The sequence below is a fragment of the Protopterus annectens genome, chromosome 11.part0 (assembly GCF_019279795.1).
Source record: "Protopterus annectens isolate FY-2018-M chromosome 11.part0, PAN1.0, whole genome shotgun sequence".
NCBI lineage: Eukaryota > Metazoa > Chordata > Ceratodontiformes > Protopteridae > Protopterus > Protopterus annectens.
This window is the reverse complement of record NC_056745.1, coordinates 1,157,554,926-1,157,569,453: the sequence shown is the minus strand read 5'-3', so window position 1 is coordinate 1,157,569,453 and position 14,528 is coordinate 1,157,554,926. Positions and strand designations below refer to the sequence as shown.

General features: G+C 39.2%; 1 protein-coding gene across 2 annotated transcripts in view; it reads right to left on the bottom strand.

The window, feature by feature from the left end:
- Positions 1–14,528, bottom strand: part of LOC122815755 (26S proteasome regulatory subunit 7-like) — a 435,881-nt gene that overhangs the window by 158,257 nt on the left and 263,096 nt on the right. The window lies entirely within an intron of this gene.

Here is a 14,528-nt window from a genome sequence, read left to right as displayed (position 1 = left end):
AGGCAACTAGAGTATGACTAGCAGCTTGGACAGTAGTCAAGAAGATGGAGAGAAATCACAAGAATGTGCCTGTTCATCTCCTCTGCAGGACAGCAAAAAGGGGGACAAGGTTATAACACACAAATGAGGTGCTGAAGTGTCGTTCATGATACTGGATCCATGTAGTCTCACAGCTGATGTATGCTACAGGCAGGCAGCATGAGGGATATGTCACTACAAAGGTGATAGTACATCCCATAGAGAGCCACTGCACGCCCCCTACAATTTCAGCCAACCATGTCAGATAGGGTAAGGCTTAAGAGAAAAGCCCTAGTGTTAACAGTGTTGTGCAAGGCTTCAGGTAATTTAGCTCCTTTCTACCTCTTACAGTTGCTGGACCCACTTCCCTCTCCCACCCTGCCAAGGTGGTCCCCACATGTACAGATCATACTAGGTTACGGCTGCTGGACCAACCTCCCCTTCTTATCTTATCTTGCATATGCAACCTGATACTAAGGTAGTAGTACTGTGAGCAAAAGCAGGAGAAACTGGGAGGGTAAGTAAAGTGCGATCTGTGGGGAAGATCCCAGAGGACAAAGCTGCCACTGCTGTTCACTGCAATTTAACAGAAGTGCAAGGAAATCAAAACTTAGTACTTTTATCACTGTATGCCCTGGAACTACGACAAGTACAATGACTGAAACATTTTATGAGACTAAGTATGACAGACAAAATGAGAGAAGGAAGGGAAAGGACAAAGATTAATGAGGGAATCAGGGGCAGATCTCAGTGCAGGGTGTGAAGGGAAGAAGATCACAGAACTGCCAGCTCTTTAAGTTGTAATCAGGGAGTGACAGTATTAATAGATAGTGAAATGAAAAAGAGACACCACTGCCTTGTAAAACACCACCAATGTAAACCACAGCACTGGACCATGGAATAAATATACACGTTTTATTTAACTTAAGCACTTTTGTTCAAGTCAAGAACTTCTACAGAACTAAAATAAGTAAAATATTAATTATATATATATATATAATTTGGACATATATTAGAATGCCTCTGAATATGAGAATCTTTATACTAAATTTATTAATGATTCAGAAAAATATGATAAAAGACTTTCCTAAGCGGAAACTACAAAATACACCAATATGATAAATGACTTTTTAAATGTACCATGTATGCTTGGAAGAAAAAAAAAAAAGGTGTTGTTCAATGAAAAGTTAACTATGCTATATTGAAAGCTTTCAAGAGCAAATGCTACAAAAAGTAAGTGGACTATCCATTGACATTTGAATACATGAATAATGATATTGACAACTTGGTCATTAATTTAACTGACCTGGAGTTTCCTCCATTGAAATCAGATCACTAAATTCTTAGGATTCATTCTTCTTTTTTTTTGTATCTTTTTTGATGTAATAATGATGTGTAAATGCTTCTGCGAAAAACTTTTTTTTTTTTTTTTTTTTTGAGAGGAGCATGTGACCCAATATGAGATGAGAACTGGATTTAAATTTAAGAAATCACAGTTCATGCCACCTTATCATAGTACAGTCAAACTGTTTGAACAATTGGTATCAAGACTTACATTTTAGTCTTGATTCTGATCCTATTTTACAACATAAACAGGTCATTGATGATTATTTAAAGCTAAGTGTGATCGCCAGTTTATTATTACATGATTGTTAAAAGAACTACAAGTAGATTCTCCAGTTTACAATATAGTAGCAGGGAGGATCATTGACTGAACACCTCTCTGAATATACTGATTCAAATTGAAAAAATTGTGTGTCCCATGTAAGAGCCTCGATTAGGACACAGCAATTTCTGGCCTGGGCATAATAGATGATATCCAAAAAAAAGAAAGATTTTTTTAGGACTAGACTCCCAATCCTCTGCTCACATCATACAGGGGGCATCGAGGCAATCAAATATTGATATTGGATGAACTTCCTGTTGTCTTCTTCTCGAGTAAATTTTTTTTGATCAATATTCTTGTTTTAATCTTAATGCTTTCTGCTCAACATTCAACAAACATTACAACAGAAGGGTAAGGGTAGGAAGGGTACACATTTTGCCCCCTACACTTTTTTCCCCTGTTCATGGGGTATTTTAAAATATTATTTTACAATACATATTTATGTTCACAAGCTTTTGATCATGTCATAGAAGATACCTTGATTGTTGTTGGAGTTGGGAAGTGGGGGGAGGAGTGGGGTCTAACTTTTATACAATATCTGAATTCTAATAATTTGTTTTTAAAGTTTCATTGAAATATCAAGGTCATGTTTTTATTAAAAATGTATTAATGAAGCACTGGCATGTTTTGGAATCGATCGTTTTTTCATAACACACATTGATAGTGTGTGTCATTTTGGATACAAAAAGGGGGTAAGATTTTTCATAATTGTGGTTTTGAAATAATAGATGTTCTTATTAAAACTTTTGCACATTTCTAATCATATATAGGCTATTGGGGTAATCAATTTTTGCTCATTTCTTGCCAGAGGTGTGGAGTATCCAGGGTTATTATTGGTATAGATGACTGTGTGCCAATTGGACATATTTCACATTCTTATGTATTTTGTATTCCGTAGCTACTATTAGCTTCGGGTTTCATGGTCATTATTCAACACTGTGTCTTTAATGAGTGACACATATACATACTTATTACATAGATATTTAGACTGCTTTTGCTATTTTTTTTTTTGACTGAGGAGGGCGCTGTGAAATGAGTACCCCGGTTTTTGTGTTGTTGTGTTGTTGTCTAATAAACTACTCTTTCTTTTTACTTGACCTTGTGATTCATTTGATGCTTTTTTTTTTGTGGGATTATTTATATATATATATATATATATATATATATATATATATATATCGGACAATTATTTTGAGCCAATCAGAAAGAAAAACTTCTTAATTATGTACCAAAACTTCATAGTCAAAGAAACAGTGCATGTAAAAAAAACATACATTTAAATGCATAAGTACACAAATACACTTTCAACAGGTTATTAAAACCAAATTAAAACAAAAAATATTTCAGCAATATAAACATTAAATAATACTAATGCAGTTGGATAGCAAGATACCAGACCTGAAGGGCTACTCTGCAAAGACAAGACCTTGTGTCCCCTGCTTGTTGATGTAGCAAATGACTGCGGTGTTGTCTGTATCAACCTTTAAATGGCCTAGAGACCAGAGAGAGTGGAAGGCCTGGAGAGCAAGGATAAGTGCCTGCATCTCTTTTATGTTGATGTGATCCAGCTGTTGAGGGGGCCAGAGACCTTGTATCCTCAGACTGCCGGAAGCAGCCTACCATCCCTGATCTGAAGCATCTAGAGGGATATGTGCTTAATCCACCAATGAAGCTTGAATTTGAGACAAGACAGTAATGTAAATGCAAACGCTAGTGGGTGGCAATGCTGAAGCCACAATGACTGCATGTACCACTAGAACTTCCTCATATGAAGCTTGGCAAAAGGGAGCATGGGGATGGTTGAAGCCATGAACCCCAGAGCCCTCAAATTCTCTGGCAGGCATAAGAGATGGAGGCGAAGGGAAGAAGCTTGGAAGACCGCAAAAGTAGGGAAGGTTCTTCAGCAGAGACAGAAACCACAGCTGGGTCAGAAGAGGGGCACAAAGAAACATGAAACCCTCAAGCACTTTAAAAAATGGTCAAGCTTCTTAGAGGCAGGAGGGTTGGGAATCCGGAGCCAAAGAAGAAGCTGAGAAATTATCCAGCAGGGCAGCCAAGACAGGGAGATCAGCAGAAAGCTTTGGGGAGTCAATCTGCAAAAACTTATACCTTTACTGGCTGTCAGAAATCTGGAAGCAGTTCTATTTAAAATGCTCCATTATGTGAACCACTGCATCTCTAAAGGACAATTCTTCTAAAGAAGAGCCAGGACTTAAGGACTCCTCCGAGCCATAATCCAAAGGTGATGGCATTTGGGAGGAGTAAGCCAAGGAATCCTCACCCTAGTCTGACAACTCAGCAGAGGAATCAGGCTCCCTAGATCGTTTAGGGGTAAGAAGACCAAGGAGAAGCAGGTACCGAAACCCCCCTGTGGTTCTGTCAAAACCATCAGGGCATTAAACAATCCCGGAGTAAAATCTTGCCACTCCTTTTGAGTATCCTTGGGAGTGGGGGAAATATGTTTAGTCTTCTCCCTCTTCTTAAAGGCCAGCTTTAATCAAACTTGGAGGCTCAGAATCCTACCAGACTCAACAAGGGTACCAAGTACTTCCGCCCTAAGATGTGGGGAATCCCCCTAGGCCCTTCAGTTGTAATCAGCAGTGGTTCATCCTCCAAGTCCACTGCAGACATTTGTAAAGCCTTGGAGGACATGCAAGAAGCCAGTTCCATGCTGACCTCTGACAGGATTGTGGTAAAGGAACAGACATAAGATAGGGCCTTTTTCTTAAGCTGTGAGTGTACCTTAGGGCAGGTGGATTTGACAATAGTACCCTGGGCCAACAACTTGATATGCTGGTTCTCAAGATTTAATGGAAAGTGGAGACAGACGGCTGCAAAGTGTCTTTGGCACAAATTCCTGACTAATAGAGCACTGATTGTGGTCATGAGAAGTGTCTAGATAAAACAAACACTTATCATGATGAAGCTTATGGGGAATCTGCCTTCCAAACTGACAGAAAAGAAACGGAACCCCAATGAGCTACTTACCTGAAAGAGACTCAGTATAACCAGTACAGCGAACAGCATTCTGAATGATGTTCAGTTATGGCATTTGGACAGGTGGCAAAGAAGTGCTAAGTTTGGAGCTCCTTTATGCCCTATGCTGAGGTGGGGAGCATATGTCTGGTGTATGATGTTGGTAAGAGTTAAAGGCTTTGGTATACTGGCCAGAAGTAGGGTTATCCTTTGCAAGAGATCCCATAAAAGTTATGAACATTGCAACAGTGATACAGAAGGACATCTGTGGCTATTAAATTCATATCAGATGGACTGCTGCTTCACCTACAGTTCATTCTGAGTAAGTTTCTAAGCACAGTCATTTACACTTTTCATCTCGTACATGTTCTTTATCTAGTCTATGTTTTGGCATTCTGTTTATATTGAATGCATTGCATCAATTCCCTTCATGTTTCTTTAAACGTGAATTGCTGCTTTTTGCATTGTTCTTTTAAAATGTATTTAATTTTATTATTCATTTACTTCTAGTGCTGCCATTTTGCTGCTTTTTTTAAATTATATATGCCTCTTGTGTAGAATATAGCATAAGTTCTTGTTCTTTTACCCCTATGGCCCAGGCCACATCTGAAAAGAGTCTTTGGACCACTGCACTAACCTAGTTAAGAAATGTTAATACATACATAAAATAAATAACTAAATTTGTCTTCCAAGGTGTATATTTGACTTGTAGTGAAAGCATGGGAGTGGAGGAAGAGGTTGGAAAGTAGGGATTCATAGGGAGGAAAAACGGACATCAAGACATAAATGATGGGTAAGGTGTGTTTAGGTTTATTACCATTCTTTATGGGGATAGCTTATCAAACAAGTACAGTCTAATATGCAGTAAGTGTCTAGTGAAATAAACAATGCAATTGCCAGTAATTTAGTTGCACTTTCAAAAAGATGCGAGAACTTAATGGGGGTGGAGGTGGAATGTAGAGCTGTGAGTCAATGAAAATGAATTTCTTTATTCTGCAGCAACTGTATGTAGGAAATACTGTAAGATGAACAGATTAGTTGGTATGTGGTAGAAACTACAGAGGGACAGTAAGAAGAAGAGGGGTAATAGGAAACAGGTATACTGGATGAATTTTGTAGATACTGACTTTAGTTACTGAGCTGTAAGAGTAGGCAATTGTAACGGTATGAACAAAAGAACCACAAATCCACACATCCAAATGGCTGAAGATGAAAAAGTATTTAATAAATGAACACGTAAGAGTTTCATTCTGTAACAACTCAAACTCAGAACTTCAGACATTGTAAAAAACTCCATTCAATTAAACAAATGTTTAAATACTTCCACATACGATCAACTGACCAATCAACAATAAACTTGAAACAACGCACTCACTCTGATTGGTCATCTAATAAAAATGAACTTCCTTAACAAATATGTCACAAAAAAATCTATTATAAAATCAATTAGCAGTTGTTCTGATATATTTAAACTTGTTTTTCTTACAAAAAAATACTAAAATGCTATCATTAAGACATAGAGCACGATACGGTCTAAGCCTAATCTGCCAAAGTATTTCTCGACATTCTAAAAGACTTTCGGCATCCCCACAGAAAACTGCATTTACTACACTATCAAGCTCATAAAACAAACGTTTTAAAGTCTTTACAAACTAAACAATACTTTGATAATAAATTGATAGGATCTTTGATGCGAACTGCCCATGAGTGTTCCTAAATTCTTTTCTTTAATTGCCGACTTGTCTTGATTTTTTTTTACTTGTTTTTTGGACCCTTACCATGGAGGTGTGCGCACAGTGATCAGGTCCCTTGCATCACCAAAAAGGCTCTGACATCCCTTGCCAAACCAGGAAGACCCCCCCCATCCCTCTTTGAGGTTTGCTCCAAACAGTGGACTTTCCCAGCAACAGATTTGATTTTAGCTTTGTGCATGTGTTGTAGTTTTATTTTTCTCTGCCCTTATTCCAATTTTCTTGAACTTAGATAGCTAATTGGTCCTTCCCAGAAGTTGTAGCGCCTTCTGTCTTTCACTGCACATTGCCATTTACTCGCCTTATGCGACCGTACGTCACCCTGTTCCTCCCATGATGCTCTGCAGCACGTAAAAGCCACACATGGAGTTATGCACCATTTTCTACTAGCTTTTTGGCCCCTTACCGTGTAGGTGTGTGCACACTGACCATGTAATAAAGATTTGCTTCTTATACAGCTGAAATATCAGATACTGCTGTGTTTTTGTACCTATACCGCATAGTTTAACTTCTGACTGTATACACTGCGAATGGGAGCGTACAACATACTACAGCCCCCATGCATATGAACACTAACTGTTTTTTTTTTTTTTTTTTTTTAGTACTTTAGCTGTTCAATTGCCTTTACTTGATCTTAGTTAAGTGTGATATTGGAGAGTTAAATGTGATAGTGGGGAGTTCCCCTAGCATCTCTGTATGTCTATTTATATTTATTCCTTTCACAGCTAAACAGCTCTACTGCCTTTCCAGGCAGTGTTTGTGGCTATGTACTTTACACCCAGTCTTGTTTTTCAGTGGTATACTCAGTCCACAGATTGCGTCTCCAACTGTGGCTGGGCGCAGTAGCCGTCACTTTTTAAACTACCAGTAGTGATGCTTACTTGTTGCTATATTTACTTGGTTTATTGCAAGATTGTTTTTTTTTTTTCAATTTCTGCCATAAGTTACTTCTGATACTGTGTTTAGTTTTGCTAACTGCATAGTTGAACTGTGCTAGAAACTGTGTAATTTACATCACATTGTACTTTATTGTTGTTTAATGTAAGGATTTTTCCTAATTCCCTCTATTCCACAAAGTGGAAAGGTTCTGGATGGGCTGGTTTGCGTCTTTTTGCAGATACTAAACTACGCAGTCTGCTTCTGTTGGCCTTTATATATGTATGTATTGATATGCTAGCTGTATTTGTTTTAAAAATATAGTGCTCTACTGGTGCATATCTGTATGTTTACACCCAGTTGTATAGCTATTTCCACTGCCATCTTAGTTCACACCTCTGTCTGGTCCTGTCCCCTTATTTCTCATCTGTCATGTTTTCCTACTGTGTAGTTTTTATACCTACTTCTTGCCCTCCTTTCTCTCTGTATTTCACTCATTCTTTCTCACCTCTACTCCTACAATCTGGTTCTTATAATTACCTCTCTCTTTCCTGTCCTATAACTTCCCTTCTCTCCTCTATTGTTTTGTCCCTCCTATCACAGCGCTCATTTCTCACTCTTGTCCTCGATCTATCTTTATTTTACAGGTCCCTTGCATAACCAAAAAGGCTCTGACATCCCTTGCCAACCCAGGAAGATCACCCATCCCTCTGAGTCTTGCTCCAGCGGTGGACTTTCCCAGCAACAGATTTGATTTTCGCTTTATGTATGTGTTGTTGTTTTATTTTTCTCTGCCCCACTCCAATTTTCTTGAACTCAGATAGCTAATTGGTCCTGGTCAGCTACAACATATTTCTGCGCACCTCCCACCCCACCCCCAGTTGCTCTTACAGGCTACAAGTAGTCATTCCTGCTCACTTAAACTTGCTGTTCAGCTGTTTGTTTGCTCTATTGAAGTCAAGTATTAGTTAGACAAGTGGGGACGTGGATGGAAGTTTGAGTAATAGGAGGTGTGGGAGGGGAGGAGAACAGTTCTCCTCCCCTCCCACACATCCTATTACTCAAACTTCCATCCACTTCCCCACTTATCTAACTAATACTTCACTTCACCTTATTCCTTTTTCTATTCTCACACTCCATTAAAACTTCCCCTTACCTCCCTACAGCTAAAACAAACTCCTGCACCTACTACTTTCAATACCTCTACTTACTGTTCTCACACGAACCACATCCTACCACAGTCCTCTACCTGACCAATCCTCTAGTCCCACTTTTCCTCTCCTACTAAAAAAGGTGGTGAATTAGCTATCCTCTACTCAGAAAAGCTCTCTCTCCATCCCTTACCATACTCCCCCTAGTTTCCACCCAGCCAAGATCCTCACAGTTAACTGTAATCTAAATGATCATAAAAAGATTGCCATCGCTACTATCTACATACAGTGAAACACGAAGAACATAGTACAGTTGTGTACACTTACCATAAATGTAGATGTTCGAGTGTATTCACTGTTGCAGTCCAGGTTACCTACCAGCCAGCCCCCTTTTCTATACCTTTTCTTTCCTTCACTATACTCAAAAGCCTTTGTGGTGTATTTGCTTTTAGTTGAAGGTAATTTTTTTGTTTCTACGGTGAATTTATATATTTACTGTTTATACATATAATTTTGCTAGTGCGGCCACAGTGGTGCAGCGGTTAGTGTTGCCGCCTCACAGCAAGAAGTTCTCTGGTTCAATCCTTGGCTGGGGTACCTTCTGTGCGGAGTCTGCATGTCCTCCCTGTGGTCGCGTGGGTTTCCCCGGGGTGCTCCGTTTTCTCCCACATCCCAAAGAGATGCTGTAGGTGGATTGGACACACTAAATTGGCCCTAGGCATGAGTGTGTGCGCCTTCTGTGGAAGGTTGGGTGCCGGGTTGGCAACTCGACACCGTACAACTCCACTGCCAATCATGAGCGGACAGGTGATCCGCTGTGGCAACCCCTAACCGGGAAAAGCCAAAAGAAGAAGAAGCGTCTTCCCTCTTCCTTGACCTCTCTAAGGCTTTTGACACTTTCTCATACCCTCCTGCTCTCCAGACTTGCTTCCTTTAACCTCTCTACCTCCACCCTTAACGGGTTCTCTTCATACCTATCAATTAGAGCTCAGTCTGTCAAATGGATGTCAGCTACTTCTCCATTCCTTCCCATTCTTACTCGAGTCCCCCCAAGGCTTCATCTTGGGTCCCCTACTATTTAACATTTTTACTAATGATCTCTTCCAATCCTGCCCCCACTTCTAAACTCATACAATATGCAGACGATTCTACGATCATCTCTACCTCTGACAATCTATCCCACCAACATACCCTCACACAAGACACACTACACTCTGTCCAAAGATGGCGCACTACTAACCAACTCCTCCTTAACCCCAATAAAACTAAATTTCTGCTTTTCCTTCCCAAACCCCTCCAACACCGCAAATCTTCCTTCTCAATCTCTTCCCTAAACAATACAACTATTCAGGTCGAATCTCATACTAAATCTCTCGGTATACTTGTACAGATGACAAACTAAAATTTGACACCCACATCAACAAATGCATCAAAAGGACCCACCAGAAACTAGGATTGCTATACAGAAATAAAAAATTCCTTACACAAGAATCCAAAGTATCCCTTGCTCAAGCCTACCTCCTACCTACTTTACTATATACTGCCCTATATTTAATAACCTCCAAAAACATCTCAAACAAACTAGAACATATAACAAAATTGCTAGGTTTGCCACAAATCTCCCCCATCGCTCTCACCACTGCCTCTCTTTAAAAAACTACACTGGCTAGAGTTCCATAACCAACTCCTTCTGCCTCAACTTCATTTGACACATTCCATCTTACAACAACCACTAGCCTGTCCTTCACCAGCAACTTTCATCTCCCCCTATGTACCTAACCGGGAGCTTTGTAGCTCTGACCAATACCTTCTCCAAGTTTCCAAGCCTAATAAATTCATAGGGAAAAAAGTCTTTATAGTCATGCAGTCTCCACATCTTGGAACAAGCTTCCGCTCTATATTAGATCTCACCAAAATTCACCCAATTTCAAACTAGCCCTAAAGGACTAACTACTCAACTCTTGGGCCTGCCCCCTGTAAAAACCCTACTTGAGGCAATTCCTCCCCAGCCTTTCTTCTCCCTCCAAGCCACTGTTTTCATTTCCTGCATCTTTGACTCTCCTGTTTGTATGTTTCTACTTCTATTTCAGTAACAATGCACCTCTTTCTTAATCACTATTTACTGTATCAAACAACTCCGACCTAGACATTTCATCCCCTTACCTTGCCCCTTCCTTCCCCACTAGCCCCGGACTAGACTCCGCACTATAAGTAGGACTTGCCTACTTACTAGTCCTTCCTTTCCTCTTCTCCTCTGTTACCATACAACTATATCAATTACTTGTGATTTTAAGATTATTACATGCACCTTTAAGAATGTTTAAGACAAACCATATTCTCATTGTATGTTTTTGTCTACATCTATCGTTCTCGTTTGTAACTAATTGTAATCTTTTTATCTGGAACTTTTCTCTTTGGGTTTCTGCTGAAAAAAGGTACCTGCCCAGACAGACTAATCCGGTTAATAAATGGCAAAGACATAAATAAAAAATAAATTGTCTTTCTCACATAAAATGATTCGCAGGATTGACATGCCGCAATACAGACCACAAAAGTTGATTTATAATTATACCTAGCCTTTGCCCAGATGTTAAAATCCAAACTTGGCAAATAAATGCTACAAGTGTTAGAAACTAGCCAACACTGATAACAATCCCTGCAACGATAAGTGCTAAAAACTGAACTACTCGATCTTCCTTGAGATGTTTTTTCTCTAAAATAGATTCAAGATTGTTCACTTTCTTAAAAGTGAACAACGGCCTTGTCATAACACACTTTACCAAGTCAGTATTTCCCATAATAATTTTTCAATTTTCCATAATGATATTTTTAATAATAAACAAATCATTTGTAATAGGTATGGGAAATGCTAACCTGTAAGAAATCTGATTGGTCATAACTTCCTCATTGTGATGTAGAGCCTCTTGAGCTTTCCCTTTTTTTTTTTTTTTTTAAGAGAATGACAATTTCAGCACCAATTTTGTTCAGTCAATTGGAATTATAACCTCTTTCAATAAAAAAGAAAAGTAAAATCCTCCTCTCTTCCTGGTAAATTTCATCACTACTGGTTAACCTACTTAAATTAATTAATTGGCCTTTGACAACTCCTGTAACATAAGCAGTGCGTGATTTAATATGCTAAAAGGAGAAAGAAGATCTTGAAATAGATTGCAAGGTTGTACTGATTCAATAGTTTTTAAGTTTAAAATGGACTAAAGTGAGTTAGAAAAAGATGGTCTATAACTTGGGCTGCATATACGTTTATTAATGACCAATAATCGATATCTGGCAGATAGAATCTAAGAGGCAATTTTGAAACATCAGCAAGATATTGCTGAGTGTAATCTAGAAGCTTAACTATGATGTGGAGTAGGGTTAATAAAAAATGCAACTGATAAGGAGACAGAAATGTAAGGTCTTGGCATTACAGGATACTGAATGCAATGAGGAGTAGTACTGAAGGTACAGTTTTTGTGACAAAACAGAGAACTCAAAGTGTAACAAGATAGCAGATTTGAAATGACATTGGCTCCATTATGTGTGAAGGATGGAACCAATGACAACAAAAGTAAACCAGTGTGGGGTGACCAGGATTGGAGTTTGGAATAGAGTGAAAAGGGCCACCCCATACAAACTTCAGAGAGAATATCAACAGCAAACACTTTAGGGAAGCCAAAAGTATAGCAGACACTAGTCAATGTCACAAATTAAACACAGCGGACTAGCCAGATATGCAAGCCCGAAGCCTAAGCTCCAGGCTTACCTTTTATTTGTCTGATTTGTGCTAGGAATCAATGAACTCTTGGACTTCCAAATATTCCTTCAAGAAGAAATCTAGGTCTACGTAACAGACACATAATGGTAGCAAACACTGTACAACAAATAAAATGGAGAATACCTGGGATTCCTGTGAAAATATAATCCAGTACCAACAGGTGTCTGCTAGGGTGAAAGGCTTTACACTACACTTTTCTTTCCAAAAACTGTAATGGAAATATACAAAGAGTGCGAGAAGAATTAAGGAGCAGATGATGGTGGCAGTGGTCACAGCCCTTAACCAAAGTATAGCAGATGCTGGCATAAACTATGGAGCAACATAGCTCCCTGTGGGTCTCTCTGTTGACACAAGGGCTTCTGAAACAGTCAACTATACCCTTCTCCGCAAAGTCAATACTCAGTATGGGAGAAGACACTATTTGCAGGTTTCGCAGTTATCTAAAAGACAAAACATTTCAAGTCCCAAGCAATGTGTCATCCTCTACAGCTGTTAAACTTAATACAGGGGTACTGCAAGGGTCTGTGCTAAGTCCTCTTCCCCTCTCTTTCTGTTAATGATCTCCTCCTAAAACTATCAAATCTTAAATTTACAATGTGTGCAGATGATGTGCAACTCCTACCAGTACTAGCTATGATGGCCTGCAAATAAAGTTATAGGACATTTTCACTCTGTTATACGCTGGTCCACTTCTAACAAACTAAAAATAATTATCCCTAAGGAAACCAATATCATGGTCTTTGCCTTAGCCAAAAAATTGCCCACTATCCCTCCTATACTCTTCATAGGTATTATGTTCCCATAAAGATCTGTTTGTCACGGAACAGAGGTGCCTAGGCCTAATACTTAACCCTACCCTTTGGTTTTTCCACACACAGATTTTGTAACTAATATAGTCAATTAAAACTGTTACAAGATCAGTCAACCTCCTTTTATCCACTGCTCGTAAGGCCACTGCTAAAATATTTTAGCACCCAAACAGGAACATGGCCTTCCTTTTCTCATTACGTATTCAGCCCACAATACTGCTAAAAATAAAATCTGCAGATTTGTGCCATTAGCAGACCCAGAGATGCACCACTATAACTTGATACAAAATTCCAATCACTGGGCAACTTTTCTTCTAAGTAGTCTGACTCAAAAGGCTCTAAAAACAAGGTCACTTGCCCCCTTTAGAAGTGATACTACCTTTATATGACAACTCGTATGTACTCCGAAATACACAGGACAACAATTTCTCTCTAGTACACCCTCTATTTAAAACTAATGTAGGTGTGAGAACCTTCTCTAGGCTGAGACCTGCTATCTGGAACCACTCACCTACGGACATAAAAAAATCTAGAAACCATTAAAAGCTTCAAAGATGCACTTAAACAGCACCTCTTTACTGCATCTACTTTCCACTGCTACAATGACAATGGTTATGTAATGCATCCCATATTGTGACTACTACAATACATTTATTAATTTTTCTCGGCCTCTTAATGTGGCATCTTATATGCATATATTTCACAAATGAGTTTATGTATTATAAGTACTCTGTGTATATATTTTTTTCTCTCAATGTACTCTGACTGGATCTTTTGATTTACCCACTCTGCACTGAATCATACCATTATGTTCTGAATTTTACTATGCACTCATTCTGTACATAATACTGTTGTGTAGAACACCGTGATGTTTTCTACTCTGAGCTCAGGCCATGGCTAAAAAGGGTAAAAAGACCAGTCCACTTACCAGGTGGTGAACAAGCAGTAAATAATGGGTACAAAGACTTTTTAAACCAGGAGAAAAAATAGAAAGTGAAGAGCTGAGTGGATGGACCCAATTTACAAGATGTTCCTGCAATAAAACTCTGCATTCTACCAGCACTGAGCAGAGAAAGAAACAACCCTGACTACAACCAAAATGATCAAAGAAGGTGACTGAGTGGCTGATGCCAACTCATCCACCCTGCAGGACAGATGACAGCTTGGTCTTTTACAAGACTGACAAATAGTGGCTGGGTATCCCAGCAACAGTAGAGAATAAAACACCCACCAACAGCATGCTTATGCACTGTAGCAGGGTGCCAAAGTAAGCCTGCACTGTGGGACTTCTGCTTCTTCAAACTACCTGTTGAAGAGGGTGAACTGGGGCTAGGACCATTGACAAAACAGTGATGGCTACCTAGATGATGTCCTTTCTTAATAGCAGAAGTCACCAGGAGTAATAGGAAAACTGAAGACTGATAAGTAATTGAAGTTGGGGGTGAGGTGGCACCAAGGGGAAAAAATGCTTTCTCAGAGAACAGACTGGGGCCATCCAGGCTAATT